The sequence below is a fragment of the Accipiter gentilis genome, chromosome Z (genome assembly GCF_929443795.1).
Source record: "Accipiter gentilis chromosome Z, bAccGen1.1, whole genome shotgun sequence".
In the NCBI taxonomy this organism is placed as follows: domain Eukaryota; kingdom Metazoa; phylum Chordata; class Aves; order Accipitriformes; family Accipitridae; genus Astur; species Astur gentilis.
The window spans coordinates 41164272-41182272 of record NC_064919.1 but is presented as its reverse complement, the minus strand read 5'-3'; positions in this window follow the sequence as shown (position 1 = coordinate 41182272).

Here is an 18001-nt window from a genome sequence, read left to right as displayed (position 1 = left end):
GGTGGCAGAATCACACTTTGTGTAATTCTGCACTTACAAAGCATCCATCATTGTTTTTCATGAGTAAGTGAAGATTACAACACATGCATAAAATTTTCTACTCACACACTGAGGTTTGCTGAGCATGTAGAAGTACATTTTCCTGAAGTAGGAGTTGTTGCAGTTATTTTCAAACCTTTTGTTTTTATTGTAATTGGTTGCGATTAGTCTTTTCCTTGGAAAGAAATACCCATATAGTATCTGTTTACAAAAGATTTTAAAACTCCATATTCTGCTCTTACAGCATTGAGAAAAATCAGTTTAGTAGGTTTAACTTGAAAAGTTGTAATTGATTTATGTTGTAGAGAATTAAATCAATTGGTTATTTTACTTGTGACTACAGTAACAAAATTATTTTCAAACTGCAGTTACTTTTTTTTTTCCTCCCTTGAATATGCTCAATATGCAGATGCAAAAAGCAAAAATGGCAAGTCTCATCTTCCTTAGTTCAAATGACGCTCCAGAAAGGGTAGCATCATCTAAGATGCTTCAAGTCAAGTCTGAGGTAGACCTGTCCCAAAAGTTGGGCAAACCTGAAATCATAGCACATTTTAAACATTCTCAGGCAAGGTATTATCCTCAAAAACATATTAAAGCAGATTTAATGTTATTTGCAGTACTGCCAAGAGCTTGCTCCACATACGTTCATACACTGGAAAGTTGGATTGTAAGTTACTTGTTGTAAATGTGACTCCTTATATCCTGACTTTCTTATTTAAGTCTCAATGTTTTTTCTTTTTAAGTAGCAGATGATTTTTATGATGATTGATGCTTATGGCTGTATTATTTTTCTTCCTTTCAAAACCTTTAAGGACTTAATCTTTAAAGTCTTTCTCTTGAAGTCTGTCAGCACTGGATCAACTTGATGTGCTAGTTTATTTAAATAAAAATAAAAATATAAAAGCCTAATGCAAAGATAAGTCTTTTTATTGCACTTTATTTTCCTCTGAATTGTTCATTTATATCATGCAAAATGAGGATAGTGGAGAAATTTACTAGTCTGTAAATGCTAAATACTAATACTAGAGTAAATGCTCCTCTGTTTTCAGAGGCAGGGGGAAGGTTGATTCTCAAAAAGCAACAACTATAACTTGTATCAGAAGAATTCATCTAAACCTGAAAAAAGTTTTGTACTTTCTTAAAACTAGCAGATGATTTACAATGCCTTGCAGGAGCATGTAAATGCTATGCTTAGGAGTAATCTAAAGTAATCTAGTCATTTTTTTTACTTTTGTTCTCAGCTTTGGATGGTACTAATTCACATTTTTTCATTTATTTTAGTGACAGGAACAGAAGGAGGCTTCATGCTGTACCAGAAGAGGGAGATGTTGAAGAAGGCCTTCCTCATTCAGAAAGAGGGACAGGGAGAGAGCTTACTGCTGTGGGAAGGTTCAGGGCCAGACCCATCCTGAGGTGCATGGAGGAAGAAAGAGAGTCTGGAGCATGGGAAATTCCAGTTTGATGTTAGAAATATTTCACAGCGATGATACTCAAAGCACCAAAGGGGATTGCCTAGAAAGGCTGCAATTCCCACTCCTTGGAGATACTGAAACATCAGCCAGATGAATCCCCCAAGCAACAAATTTGCCCTGCTCTGCATGGGTAGGTTGATGGCATGACCAGAGGTGTCTTCCTACCTAAATTACTGTATGATTCTAGGAATTATATATATGCATTATTTTCTGAAATCTGACTACTCATTTTCAGGTGAGCATCATAAAAATCTATCCCTATTCCCTTATACTAATGGATTTAATAAAATCAAGGTTTAGACCTGCTTTCACAGGAATAGGTACTGGTAGCATTTCCTTTTATTTTATGCAGGGTCCATACCAGTGATATTTCCTCAAAGTAAGTGTTACTCTACGGAAGCCAGTTAAATCTGAGGTGAAAGTGAAAATAGAAACTAATTAGCATGTCTTTCTACTCAGCCAACTCCCCAAAATTATATTCTTCCCAAAAGAGCAGTAAACAATAATTAGCTATCTAGAATCTCATCAATTTGTGTACTTGTGATTACAAAAAATTTACTTCTATTTTCATTTTAGATCATAAGTGGAGATTTCATTTAGCAGTGAATTCCTTTAACATGTAAACAACTGCACAAGTGCTTCAATATTTACTCACAATTGCTATACTTCAACATGACTGCAGTTCAAATGCAAGTATGTACCAAAAAATAGAAAGCTGTAGTGTCAGAAATCCCCTGAGATGGGTACTTTTTTTTAAAGGCATATGCATACTTTGTCACGATATTCTCTAGTTTCTTAGAAAAGTCCTATAGTTAAGATATAATGATGACACAAGATAGTCTCTGGGACAAAGGTGAGATTCCTAGAAAGAAGTTCATCTAGCACTAGTGAACCTGGTGAGCATTGAATAAAAGGAGAACTTCATTCCTATCGCTTGCAGTGATCTCAGCTTTTGTGGGGAAAAACACCCATATGCAAAAATGGGTTGAGTTCAGTCATAACATGTCATATATGTCTTTGTTAATGTATAGATATACTACTGTAGAAGTAACGATGCTGTAGACTGTATATTCTGTCTGGGCTTCTCTAGTTAAGAAATAACCTTTGATAGAAAATCCACTGAAAATAATTTGTTAGGGAGTTGCAGCAGGGCTGTTATTGTAGTAGACCCTTCTTCCGCTTTGGTGCTCATGGAATGGAAATGGACAGGGGCTAAAATACACTGAGCTTATGAAAGGTCTTGAACAAGTACCACAGCTTGAAGTCTTTGAAACAGCTTCTGTGCTACAAGCAGCAGTTTACAAGCATGCATCGGATTAAAGTAGTATTTGTCAAAAATATCTCATCAGGCACTCAAACTAGGAGATGGGCACAAATTCACATGTGGAACATTAAATAATCATGTGTACTATAAAGAACTTAGTTCATATTTTTGGTCTTGCTTCTGAAAATCCTTGGCTCCAAATTCAAAAGCACATTTTGTAGCAAGAACATTTTCCACAGTGTAAATCTCCTTTCAGTGCTGAGAATCTTCCTCAAACTACCTCTGTCAGGGCTTTCTGTAAGAGTCATTGTTGTAATCATATTGCCTCTGAGTCAGCTAGCATGCTGGGTATCATCTCAAATACACCCAAATGTAGGTTAATCTTAAATGTCAGAGTACCATGACTTCCTGTTGTCCTTTTTAAACATAACACAGTCCACTGCACTATTCTGTGCTTTATTTCAGGATGACACTTCTTTCAGCTTCCAGTGTAACAGCTACCTGTTCTGCTTTCTCAGTCACTGAAAATTAAACTCCAAAGCCAGTTGTTCAGTTTTAAACCCATGCTAATCAAGTTTATTCCTGAGAAAAAAATAACAATTAATTACATCCACTCAAACCATTATCAATTCTCATGAATAATCACATGAAGATAGACACTTTACACTCTCATAACCATTTCCTAGCCCCTAACACTAAATTCCGCTTTTGTCCTTGTGTTCACAACCAGTTCTCTGCTCTGTAATAAATTCTATATGATTTTTTTTTAAAGACAAATTAATCTTCTCCCAAGACAAATAATAATACATTCATTCTCCACAATCAAAATAATTTTCATCATACTGAACCTGGAGTCCTATCTCCTGAACACTTAATGTGAGGTTAGCAATAATTTCAGCCAATCACATTAAGGAGTTTGAAAAGATATGAATTGCAGAATAATGGTGGGGTTTTTACTATTAGGGGAGAAGGTAGTTTGTTTCTTGCAGGAAAGATCTTGGTGAGTTTTTGTTTGGCTTTGGGGGCTTTTGCTTTGCAGCCAAGACAGCCAGCTGGGTGGCTTACAGTAACAGCTGACTTCTTGCACCTTCAGAATCCTAAATCTGACACTGCTTAGATAGGAGAAAGACCACTCATATAAACTGTACTAAAATGTTGCTGCCAGTCCTTTCACTTAAGTACTAACTCCCCTTTTCTTGGAGAGTAAGCTTCAAGCTCACGTATGTAAACTTACACATTTACCCTTTAATCTTAAACCAAGTCTAGGTCTTTGGTGTGCCCTTTAGTGCACAAACAGCTTTCAGGTCCAATTACTCATGTTGCCTTCCCCCCTGTACATTATCATTATTGTGCTAATGCTATTTAACACCTTCATGCATAAGAGTTCTCCATCCTTAACAAGTTTTAGATTTTTTCCTGTTACTTGGCTGCCTTTGACTCACCTCGTGATTCACAACTCTTTGCAGCTCTCCGCTGTTTTCCTCTATGCATGTAAGTTTTTTGCTTGCATCATGGGGTTAACCCTTAATATTTGATGTCATCATCCCTTCTGTAACAAACGATCATTTGCAACAGCAGAGTGAGAAAAAGTCTGCTACTTCTAATGAGGTAAAGAATCACCATGGCAACTCTCCCACATAACAACTCTTTAAACTCACTGGCTTAAGCTGAATGTATTTGGGGACAGTTGATTCCTCACATTTCTTTCTGGGTCTTCACATACTGCCAGCAGATCAATGGAGCATGCTATGGAGCTTGAGGAAAATAGTTTGAAGTTTAGTGACAAAGATGATTTGATCAGCTCAATTAGTCTGTAATTGTTCAAGTGAAAACCAGCATGGGACTATGATTGTGATACGGTTACTGGATGACACTGTTGTATGATACTTTTATTAATAGTATACACCCTACTGTCACAGCTTTTAATAAAAATAATGCCTTTCTCCAGCAAAGAAGGGATCTTCAAATATTGAGTTGATAAATTCTGTCACTAGGTTGACTATAGCTATCTCTACTTCTGAAGTCTATTTTTTGCATGTAATCCTTCTACAAGGATTTTTTTCTCTCAAACTGCTTTGTAATGCTGTTGAAGCTTTTCATCCTTCAATAAACAACACAAGAACTTTATTTCAACATCAGGATTTGTGAGGAAACAGAAAATAAAATATTTTAAGTCACAGGACATTAAGCTAAGCAACTTTCCCTGCCCCACCCTCCCCCTGGCATCAATGTAAAAAACAATGTTCTTTATTTTAAAATATATCTTGGTTTTAGAAAAAGTCTTGAAATGGCATCTATATATTATCTGTTGTGTCCTATGGAACTCACTTTGTTGATAACCAGGAGCTATGTTAATAAGCATGACATGCAAAATACAGAATCTTGACTTCACACCATAGTAAGCAACAACTTCCTTGCATGTGTGTATGTGTATAATTGTGTCTATTCTCAGCTGAAGACACTGAAATACTGACACAGTTTGTGAAAGACTGTCAGGATTATTTTTTTCAATGGGGAAGAGTAATACAGTGAAAAGAAGAAAGGGGCATTGCAGGTGAGATCGTCAGTGGTATACAAACTCCCCAGAAAAAATAATTTATAGGACTTGGTCCTGAGAAGAAAAAGGAATGAGTGAGGTGACTAAAACAAACTGCAGAGCAATAATGTTAGGAGGGAAGGATACAAATTTGAAAGGAAAGTTGCAAGATTTGGTGACAAATTCCAGGTAAAAGTCAGTCTCAAGATAAAGGTCTGTGCCAGACAGTGGTCTGAACAGAAGATAAGAGCCTTTTCTTTCCTTTGATTATCTTGCAAAATCTAGAATGGATAACCTCTGGAAGGTTAATCCTCCCAGGCTAAGAGATGAGAGAATAAACTGAAGATGGACTGAGATGAATAAACCAAAGTCTGAGGCAAAGCAACTGTGAGGCCATACATGTATTTTAGGACTGCACATTATAACATACCTTCAGTAGATTTTGGACATTGCTATCCGTGTATTCTCTGCTGACAGAGGAGTTAAGTCCAGGTAAGGATTTGTGTGCATGATTAAGTCAATACAGTGCAGAGCAGAAGATACAGAGATGGAGGAGACAGGGAGGACTTGTGCTCTTGTCCCTGTCCCTCTAATGAAATATTTAGATGACAGGGGGTAAGAAGCAGCCTTTAGGGCTGCATGGTCTCTTTGGGTTGTTCCAAGCTACCTCACAAACTTCAGATTCATCTGGAAACTTATGGGTCTTTCAGTCCTGTCGTATTATATTATTTTCTTCACACCTTCTACATTCTAATTATGCCTCCCACAACAAAGTTTTCAATGCCAAGGAACCATCACAAAAACTGTCAAAAAATGTCCAGATCTTCAAAATAGTTGTCAGCTACTGAACTCTGTCATAGACATATTAGATCTCTTGAAATTCACCTATGTACCAATAAGTACAATATCTTTAACCATCACTTCCTAAACCATATCACTGGTTACCATTGAAAATAAAAATATTAGAAATGTTTAATTTTTCAGTTTCCTTTCTTCCATAATTCCTTCTTAGTCATATAACCTGTCTAGATGAAGACAATGTTTGACAATTATAGAATCAATGCATACTGTATGCACACTTTTTCATATCTAAAAATATACTGTCTTTAATAATTAGTTTGTTTTCTCAAATTTAAATTTGATTGGCTAGGAGATACCTAGACATAACTCTAAACATTCTTTTTATAAATTCAACTTCTGGATATTTAATTCTCAACTTGAAACTATTTCAGTAAACAGATTTCCTTAAGTCATTATTTGTTCACAAAAAAACAAGCTCCTAATATTTAGCTGGGTTTTTTTCTTAATCAATAAAAAGTATAGTTTCATTAGCACTTAACACCACCACCACCCCCTCCAAAAAAAAAAAAACAAACAAAAAACCCCACAGTCTCTGGCTGCCAAAATATAATGTATGAAGTTAAAGAGTTTACATACCATCTTAGATTTGCAGTTACCAGAGAAAAGAAAAATTTACACATTGTGTAACTGTGTTTGGCTTCTTAAAAGCCTTGATTAGGCAAATGACTTAGTAATCTGTGTCTCATAGAATGAAAATATTGTTTCTGCTTGGGCATTTTCTTTGGTGGGTGGAGTGAAGTGGGAATGGGTGTCAGAATTCAGCATCCATTTTCAACTTATACTGGGGAGCAATGTGAAAAGCAGAAATGGGACTTTGTTTTTAAAAGCAAGTTGTGTGTCTAACTTCCATTATATCTTTGAAGGTATCCCCATAGATAAAGAAAAGATCATGCATGTCCCTGACAAGACAGGTAATATTGTTAAATTACCTATTAAAAAAATAATAATAATAAAAAAATCATTATTTAAAGAAAATGGTTATTCAGTGACAAAAACAAAGTGTTGTGTTTGGTTGGTTGGTTTTTTTTGTTGTTGTTTTTTTAACCAGTTTTATAAGTGTTCATAAGATAAATCCCCTGTTTGGCATATTTCTGAAAGAGTATTGCCTCAGATTTCACAGGTCAATTACTGGTAGAATAGTGAAAGCTGTAATTAAAATGGATTGGCAGAATGGGGATGGGCAACCTAAATATCATAATTACTTTAAATTGTTTTTGTTCTCAGACTAATAAACATATAGTCTGTGGAGTTAAAATAAATTGTATGCATACTTAAATTAACAACAATTGAAATAAAACTACGTGATTTAGTGCTGCACCAGTCAATTTGACATTACATTAAGTAACAAATATATTCTTGTAGGACTGTCTTCTAAGAACAGCTATATATGGCTTATAAATGGTTGGTGATACAGACACATGAGAAAGAAGTATGTTTTCCTTTTATCTTTGTACCATGAAGACAGATTCCAAAACAAAGACTGCAGATATGCAAATGTTACATCCAACTAGCTGCCTAGATTTCTTCTTTTCTCTCAAATTTATTTCTGATCAGTCAAAAAAGATAAAAAACATGAGTGCAAGTATTGAACACAGAAACATAAATAGGCTGACCACACAAGCTCTGTTTCCTTACAAAACCAAGCTGAAAGTTATATCTTGGCTGGTGCTGACTTATATAAAAGTTATAGCCTACGCAAAATAGTGTGGATCACAGTAATGCACAAGTAAAGATTAACAAAGGTAGTAAATTTGAAGTAGAACCCATACAAAGGGATGAAAAATTAAATACTTGCAAGTGGTCAATGAGTCTAAGAATATTAAGAATATTCAGCTTGTATGAAGCACTGATCTTTATAATACATACGGATACCAAAAATACTTGGAAATAGCTAAACAAACCGCATGTAGCTTATTAATGAATTTCACCTCAGCCTTTTTGCAAGATGTTTACAGTCATTACAATATTCAAAACCATTAATTATTTCAAGTAATTTGTGAATGTAGCTATGAAGATATTTCTGATTGGGGTCAAGAGGTGCTGCTGGGTGAGCAACAGTTTTCAAAATGGTCCATGTTTTTAAATATATATTAAGAACTGAGGCTTTTACAGCTTTGATAGCTTTAGAATAGTCTCTGTTTTTAGGGGAAAAAAACCCACGATAATCTGACAAACACTGGGAGAAAAAGGATAATGCTGTGTTAGAAAATGTGGCAGTACATTTCCCCCCCACCACATCCTACCAGCAGGAAACGAAACTTCTCCAGGCAGAGAGAAGGGGAAGGGAAAAAAGAACCCAACAAACTAAACCCTAGAGGCCACAAATTGAAATTTGAACAGGCCAGTCAAGACATGCCAGGTACACTGAGCTGACCTTCCTGGCCAATAGGGATTAAATGACCATAGATCAGATTCGACAGGGGTATAAATGGGGTCCCACCAGAGGACACGTTGGAATCAGTCCTTCTGGGAGCAGTGGGTCTGCAGTCGAGGACTCCCCCTTAGGCTGGGGCACCGCCTGAGGCAACTCCTCGAGGGAAATAGCCCTCATCTTTTAGGTGAGTGATATGCGCATATTGAGCCATAACTTTTAAATCACAAGGACTCTTAGGTCACCTGTGTAGTACTAATTCCCTTTACGTCATGGAGCCTGTACTTCACTACTGTTACTGTAGTTCTAACTTTTTACTGAAGAATAAATATGAGGTTTAACACCTGTTAGATTTGGGTATGTGTGCATCCGTAACAGAGCATGTCAGTGTTACATTCTTTGAAAAAATCATTTTTTTCATTTTTAATCTTACAAATTCTTAAATTGCTATTCTGAAAACAAACACTGTCCTTGTGTCATCATCAGACTTCCTTCTTGTTTACTCTATAAAATTTACATATTTGATAGCCTAATTAGACAAGTAGCATATACTATATCTTATATCACAAAACGACATTTATTATTACTAAATTTTCAGTCAGAGAGCTAGAAGTATTTGTCTTAATTTTAATGGTTCAGTGTGCCATTTCATTTGCACTGATGAATTTATTTACTATGTATTGACAACCACGTAGAGGAAGGAGGTAAGTTTAAGACATCTCAAAGAGAGTGACTTTGCTTCGTACAAATGGTCAAATGTTTGTCCTAAACAGCAAAACTAAACAGGGGTTTTTGCTGTTATAATAATTTGGGGTTTACCTTTTTATAATGCTTTTTTAGCATTAGCTACGCATTATTCATTTGATTCATGTGCTGTAATTTTGGGGTTTGAGTTTTTTTTAAATTTTGGACACTGATTGTCAAGTTAAAGGAGTTAAAAGCTATTTACAGGTATCCCAGACCTGAAATTGAGAATTCTAGATAACTGGTTTTTCAAAAACACCTTAAAGAGAAGGGATTAAATAAGAAAGGAAAAATGAAAAGGAAACGGGACCCCTTGGTGTTGCCTTAGGCAATGCCTCAGCTCAAAGCTTTTGCAAACCCTCTGCCACCTGTCCCAGACACTATACCACACACCTGTCCCCTATGCCTTGCGGTCATTCTCACACTGATCCACATTCCCACCCTGCCCCTCCTAAAGCCTCTCTTCCCATGTTAAAATAAATAGACAAATCTGATTCATTCTTTTACAGGCAGGGACAGGAGACAGAATTCCTAACTTTACAACTTGTATATATAGTAAGAGATGACAAAATGCTCTCAAAGGACATGAAAAGGCCATGTAGGTCATAATATTCTCACCCAATCCAAAAGTTTGGCCTCACAAACCCCTTCCTCATGCAGGGTGGCCCTGATCCTGCTGTGGGCACAGTGGCTGGGCACCAAGAGGACAGGGACCCCAGCTTCATCCATGAGGAGGTCACCCCCATCAAGGTTAGAAGCAGGATCCTAGGGCCCAAGAAATGGCTGTGCCTTACAGTGCCAAGGGGGAAGGTATGTGAGTAACTGTTCCCTGAAGCAGGAGAAGAGGAGCTTGAACTCTACCCCACCTCAGGGTACAAGGACAATCTCTGTATTAGCACACAAAGTTCTTCATATCCTGGAATATCTAATTTAGAAATGCTGCATATATTCAGAAACAGAACATATAGACAGACCTAAGCACATGGACACAAAGGAGTACCTGGACCACAGCAATACTTGCAGAAGTCAGATTAATATACTTTCCTAGGTACTGATCTCTCAGTACATTTAAGGCAACTTTTTGCTTGTCAGTTCTCCTGGTGGTTTTTCTACCCTGCAGGGTGGCAGAGTGGCTGAGCTCTGACAGGCACCTCTGGAGACTACCTAGTCCAACCCCTTCTCAGAGCAGGCTTGGCCAGATCAGATTGCTCCAGAGTGCATCCAGTCCAGTTTTGAGTTTCTCCAGGGATGAAGACACCACACCCCCCCTGGGAGACCTGTGGTGATGTTCAACCATACTCACATTAAAAATATATTCTCTACATTCTTATACAGCTCCCTGAAGAATATTGTCGGTGGTGGTGGTTGGTTGGTTTTGTACTTTGAGGAAGAGTGTTTGACCTTGGGAATATAAAGAATGAAGCACTACTGAGATTATTCTCCATTGACCTGGATATATGAAGTTACTAACAAAGTTCAACGCAGATGTATGATGGTACAAAATCAAGACAATCTAAAGCTTCTTTTTGAAAATGAAAGGAAATACAGAGTTCTTGTACTTATGTGCCTAAAAAAGTTGGAGAAAAAATTAGGAAGGATTTTTCACTCAAAATAAAGAAAAGCAACATGGCTATAACATAAGCTGACTGTAATGAAAACACTGCAGACATACTATCCAGCTAGAGGGACTCTTGATCAGAATTATAGATCTTTTGACAAATCTGGTTAAAATAGAGAAATTTTTCATAAATATAGGTCAGATTTTCAAAGGTAAAATGGCACTGAAAAATGAAGATAAACACCTATTTTTCTTTACAGAAATACTTAGAGCAAAGTACTTAGTAGTTTGGAAAAATCCTATGTGGAATCTGCTCTATTCAAAAATCTGACCTTCATGGTGTGAAAAGTCACAGTAACCTCAGTCAGCCACAAGACAAGAGTTCATTCAGGATGTGTTTTTTGATTATACTGATGGACCAAGAGCACTTCGCAGCTTCCGGTGTCCTAGCGTGTCTCAGCCATCATTGGGATGTTGAATGGCTGGGCTACCACAAGTCCTGGTTTCTGCAGGAAGGAAATCCAGATGTTCTCTAGCCCTAATGTAAGAAGGCAAAAGCCCAGGACTCCCTGAGAGTACACCACCCTGTCATGTTAGATAAATCCTGCACGTAAACAGAGAGAAGTATCTAGAGAAAGATTCTATTACAAGGATCAAAGTACAAGGAAGATAATTAACTGAAAAGAGAAAATAGCACTTTTTTTTTCTGAATTTGTATAATCAATTTGTATATGAAAGTCTTTTGTAATCTTGTTGTTCAAGTTCTAAGATCATGTGAGTAACCTTGCTGTCACATCCCAGTTTCTCAGGACGACTCGGGTTTGCCAATTCCTATGTCAGGATTAAGGTGAAATGACACCAGGGAGCCTGTAACTCACAAAACTCAACTTTTATTTGCTTACAACAAGAATTTGCATGAAACTACGTCAGTAAACTGTGTAACGTGTGAACCATATGACACCAAACATATACTACAGGTCTTGCCTATTTGGGAATCAGTTCAGGGAAGAAAAGGAGTCACAAGGTTCAGAGTGGACCCCCTTGCTTTCTAGACTGCCTCTCAGAGAAGGGCCTAGGGGTGGCTGGATCCAGTCCCAGACTTAGTCAAAGGTTTATGTCTAAAGATATGAGGTGTTGGGATTACAGGAAAAAAGAGAGAGAGAGAGAGAGAGACAGAGAGAGAAAAAAGAGAAGGATGTCACCAGCCCTGAGTCCAGCATTGGTCCCACCAGCCAAGGGGTCCAGTTCTGGAGGGTGCGCGAACATGTTTGTGTCCTTTGAGGCTTCAGTTTGTGTCCTTTTATCATCTCCTTCCCCCTCCTTTAGACAGGCACTCAAACTCATTAGGCTAATTAGGTGTCATGCACAGTTTGTACTTCCAGAACCTTTGGGAAATGGGTCGGTGGGCTTGGGGGTCGTTTGGGGAGTGACTTGGTCCCTCTCTGCAGGCGTGACCGTTGTTTGATCTTTGGCCACGCATGATGAGCTGCCCCGCTCAGCTGTCAGAACAGGGAACTGCGCACTCTCCGGCAAGTCCTGTGGTTTGTTGTTATGCAGGGTTGGTTATTAGGCAGAGTTTGCCATTATGCAAAACTTGCCCCACCGCAATGTTTGAGACATTAACTCTTTTAGTCTTTCACACTTGCAGACCCTGAGTTAACATCTACATTGACCAACAGTAGTTACAGCAGTATGGGATCAGTATATGGTCTTGAAAATAGTTAAGTTATAAATCTTTATTTGGCTTTGTTTAATCTGGATTTGATGTTAAACTTCCTCCCTGAAGCTGAAATAAATCCAGTTAGTATTTTAAGTAGATGCTGAAGCTCACACACCTAAAACTTATATAGACAAAATATTTTTTCCCCTTAAGGGATATAAGATCATAGGGTTGTTATTTGTTCTGTCCTCTGCATAAAGCAGCCTACTAGCAATTATTTTATGGTTCTCCAAGTCACTATCTGAACAGAAGGTGGAGGTAGAAGTGTCCTGTTGATACACTACTGCAAAAAATGACTTAAGATGTTAGTGTTCTGCAGATTGACAACCTTTCTTCCTTTGAGATGTACTACTTTACGACTTGTGATAAGTTATGTTAAGAATTTTTTTGTAAATCAAAAGCACTAAAGCAAATTTTAAAAGAAAATCAACAGCAGGGTAGGCAAAACTTTTTGCATTGCTTCAGCTGTATGATTTTTTTTAAGCTTGTATTGGGTTGCTCCTTATTCTTGCAATAATTAAATTTTAATGATACATAAAATGTTAAATGAAGTACTTTTTAAAACTTTAACCAGGTTCTGAAACCTTCAGTCCACCTACACCCAGATACATAGTTATATATACACACATATTTTTCGCAGGTACCTGGCCTATTATTCCCATACCCAGGAAAGATTGAAACAAAGCGTGTCTTTTTGTTTTGTTTTGGTTTGGTTTTCTTTAATTGGTATCTCCACAATTTTTCTTCTTGTCAAAAGATTATTCTTTGAGGAACTAGCATCCACTTATAACTAAGAGTATTATCATTGGTTAAAAAAACAAACAAACAAACAAACACATTAAAAACCCCACAAAAACCGCAACCCACGGAAATATATTTATTTACCTTTAATTGAGTTGGGTCAGTGAGAAAAGTACAATCTGAGATTATTTTGATCCTTTTCAACTGAGCTGTCCCTCCATTTTTTTTTTTTTTTTTTCCTCTCATGTGTAGTGTTTGCCTGTGATTTCTTCAAATAACCTCTAAAATGTTTCCATTCATAACAATTACGGAACTTTCTGGCCTCACCTTCTTTACTGTTTTGTTCTTCAGTTACTTCAGACAAGTGGGTTTTGCAAAATAAGATAACAGTCATAAAAATACACTTGTAGTTTTCCAGAGTGTTTGTAAAGACAGATATATTTTTCATCTGGAAGTGGGTGGGGAGAATTGAACAATTTACTCTCAAATTAAAACAAATAGCAACTCAAAGAGAATTTTTCTGTGTATTCAAACTATGGTAAAAAATTGTTACGATTAAGTCATTAATTTGTAACAACATTAAAAATACCTGCAAAATTAAGGTTTATAGTTTGATGTGCTATCTACTTGGGATTTATTTACTCTTTTGGTAAGAGTCTTGAATCAAAAGTTGGTTGAAAGTACAAAGACAAGATGAGATTCTAATTACGCGTCATGCTGATTAGAAAGTAAAGCTACGCTGCCTGGAAAATAGGGTATCTTCAATACTTCAGTTGTGCAATCAAATTGGGACAGTGCCTGAAAGTAAGACTGATCAGCAGCTGCTTAATAGACTAATGAGGAGGACATCTGTACTCAGGAATAAACTGGAAAGGTTTACATGCACCTACATTATTATACAATAGCAATATGTATGCTAAAAAAATGCATGTATGAACGGATTATATGTTGCTGTGAACAGTGGACTTTAGGTGCATGCTTAGTAAATATTTGACCAATTAAGACAGGCATGGTAAAAGATAAAAACAAATAGAAAACTAATAATTTGTAAAGGGGACTTTTATTTTTTGGGCTTAGGTTGGTACACACTAGAAGCATGTTTTATTACATGGACACCTCTCATGTGACACGCTGCCTGACGAAAGAAATCTGTGTTTAGGCTTTTTTGGCTTATGAGCAATGACTTATTCCTCTGTCTGGAAAAGGTGTGCTAGAAACACTTTGATGTAGCCAACTGGGTCTGTGCTGGCAACTCTATTCTGAACTGAAATTGTAGCCCGAGGTTGCTGTGGCAGTGAGAAGAACATGACGGCCAGTGGCAAAGCCAGCCCATACTTGGTGCACTTGTTACCACTGTATTTTACTTTTTATATTACTTATTCATCCAGCTCTCTTAAGACCTGCTTTGTCACTGGGGTGGGATCTTAGGGAGAAACAGCCACATCTTTTTCCTGTATACCCACTGCCTAGGCTTTCTTAGGAAAGCTTTTGGTTTAAGGATAACACAGGCAACTACAGAAACAGAATGCAAGGTTGCAAAAAAGTTTCTGAACAGATATTAATACTGTAAAACATCACCGAATTACTAATTAGTATATTTAAAGGACTAGAAAATATTACCTTGAGTTTGTCTGTCTTTTGCCTTATCACACTTTAAGGCCTTCTCCACTAAGAGGAAACCCCATTGTGCATGAGGAAATAAATGGCATTCCCTGATGGTTTGATCCAAGTTTCGTAGAGATTAGAGTGGCCTGGGGATTGCTCTAACCTATGCTAGTCCCTAAGGAGCCAACTGTCATCTGTACATAGCTGGAGCAAAATACACAATTGTTTTTCCTTTTGATAAACAAGGAACTGCAAATTGTGGTGAAATATCATCCAGCTGCTCCTGTTCGCTTTTTGCCTGCACAAGAGATAGAAGTTTTTTTCTCTTTCTTTTTTAAAACATGCACGTATATACATGCACACATATATATTACACAATTATATAAAAAAAATGGAACTGTTCAGTAGATTGATTGTCCATTATTCTTTGTACACTTAATAACACTAACCAACACCAAAACCTGAAAGCTGGTGGCTTCAAATTAACACCAAATTACAATATCAAATAGAAGCAGACTCTCTTCAGGTATCTGACAGACAGTTCCAGAAAGATGAATTATATTTGCAAGAAGCATTGCGTGCAGAACAGCAAATATTAAAATCCTTAGTATTTATACAGTATAGCCAGTCAAATTATCTGACAAGCTGAAAAACTTCTGTCATATTCCTTTATATAAAATCTTCCAGAGCACTGAAATTTATTTCAGAATAACTTGGCAAGTATGAATAATGGATTACAGTGGGCAAAATCTGATTTCCCAAATCAACACGATAAAGTCAGACCTTTCTTCATCAGTTGTAATAGGAAGTTTTCAGTTTCAAAACTTGTTTTCAAAATAGTAAAGGTTAATGAACTAGTAATGAAAATATGTCTTATTTGAAAGCTAGAGCAGTCATTTACATATGTATTCTATCATAGGTTCAGAACAGCCATTTGTTATAAAATCACAAAAAAACCCCTTATTGGTCCTCCAAACTCAATATGATAAACCAAAACCCAAACAATTTGCCCCAAACTGATTGATTACAATGTTGAGTAGTCTCAACCAAGAGCCCAGATATGTGCTACAGCCACTTACACCTCTTCAAATATTTGTATTGTATATTTTTAGTTCATATATTGTTTTGGGAATATGAGGCTCTATATAAAAGTAATTTCACACTAAAGCAATGACTAGAAGATGTAAGGAGCTGCTTAATAATCAGCCAAGTAAAGTAGACCCTCACTATCTAATAAGTATTTGCATAATTAAGAAAAGGAAAAATCCTTATTAAAAAATAAATGTTAAACCATGATGTTCTTGGGAAAAGGAGGACTAGAATGGAAATATAAAATAGCGAAGGAGTAAATCAGCCTGGATTCATATGAGGACGCACAAGGTCAAATGAGCTCTAGGAAGGAAGTTTCTGCCAGGACAGGGATTGTCAAGTTCTTTTAGTAGGTATCCAAAACCTGCCATGGAAAATTACCCCATTACCAGGGGAAGATAGAAACCTCCTCTGGAAGTTTCTATTTATGGTATCTTTAGTAAATTTAATAAATATCTTTACAATAAATAAGTCTCTTTAATAAATATTAAGGAATACCTAAGTGGTAAAAATGACAACTTAAAAAAAACCCCAAACGTCCAATAAAAACAAAATTCTAGTTGTATTCAGATATCCTTCATTGATAGCCTGTCCTTAACATTAAAGTAGTATTTCAAGTCTATAAAAACATTTGTTAAAAAATAATTCCAAAATTTGGTTATCATTAATTAATTTAAATGCCCAACTAAAATAAACTAACAAAACCACCTTAGACAATTGCTGCTGATAAGATGGTTCTTCCTTATGCCAACCACAAACTGAGATTTCTAGTCTTCCATTTTAATTACAAGGACAGGACTGAAGTTATTTTTCACATGGCTTTTTGGAGTTAAAAGAGAACCATTGAATATTATGCCACTTTGTGCAGGCTCGATATCTAGAACTGTATGTGCCTGAGGATTTGAAGAACGTTTACCTGGAAATAAAGACATGAAGAGATATATAACCCTGAAACAGATAGTGGCATGGTTCATTGAAAGAAAATAAAATTCTCCTAGGTAGATGGAGACTGTATGGCAACCTACATGCTAGCAAATAAATTATTTTCTATTTTTTCCACTAGATAACCCACTACTTAGTTTATATATCTTAAATCAATAGGGGTCCTGAGACCATTAGGGCACTGTTCATCTCCTATATAATAGGCTTTCTGACTCTTTTGCTTTGTCAAAAACCAATGGACAGCTGGGCAGGCCATTGCCATTGACGAGAGGATTACAGTGTCCCTGAGAGGCCATGCTTGTGCATGTGATAGGGATGACCATGTAGGGATGTCTGATACCTCCAAACCTGCCACTCCAACAACATGAACAGCAAATGCAGCTCTCAGATTTTCAAGGGGATTCTCTGACAAAGCATTTCTGCTTCATTTTTTGTTTCTGAATTTTGGGTAACAATGCCCAGTGTTTCTGCCAGGAGATGATGTTTTTTGCTGTGTGGCTGACAAGCTCTGAGGTGGCTCTACAGCAGCTCTGGTCTTTTTAGAAGAGACATAGCACATTGTCACCCACCTGCTGGCATGCTGGAGCCAACAGTATTTCAGGGTTCTGGAGCTGGCTCACCTTAAAACTTTAAAAGTGAAGAAGTTTACTGAAGAAATGTGTATTTCCATTACTGTTAACAAACTGGAGGGAATGAGCAGATGTCTTATGCATTCAGCATAGTCACTTGATCAGAAGCCTTAAAAGTTGTCAGGAGATCATGCAGTAATAAACACTAACAAACTAGTACAAAGAATCCGAAACAGTAACAAAGGACATACTTGTTTTGGAAGCTATGGCTATCAGTGGCTGCTTCTCAGGTGGGAAACAAGATAGCAATTTGCATAATTACAATTAAAGTAAATAATCTCACTTTAATTAAATTTTTTATTACATAAAACATCTATCATTAGAGAAATAATTAGTTACTTATTAATAATTAGGCATTCTTCATTAATTTTTACATTTTTCAAAGCACCATTTGGCATAATAAAAGATACTAGATGAAGAGAGCTGTCTG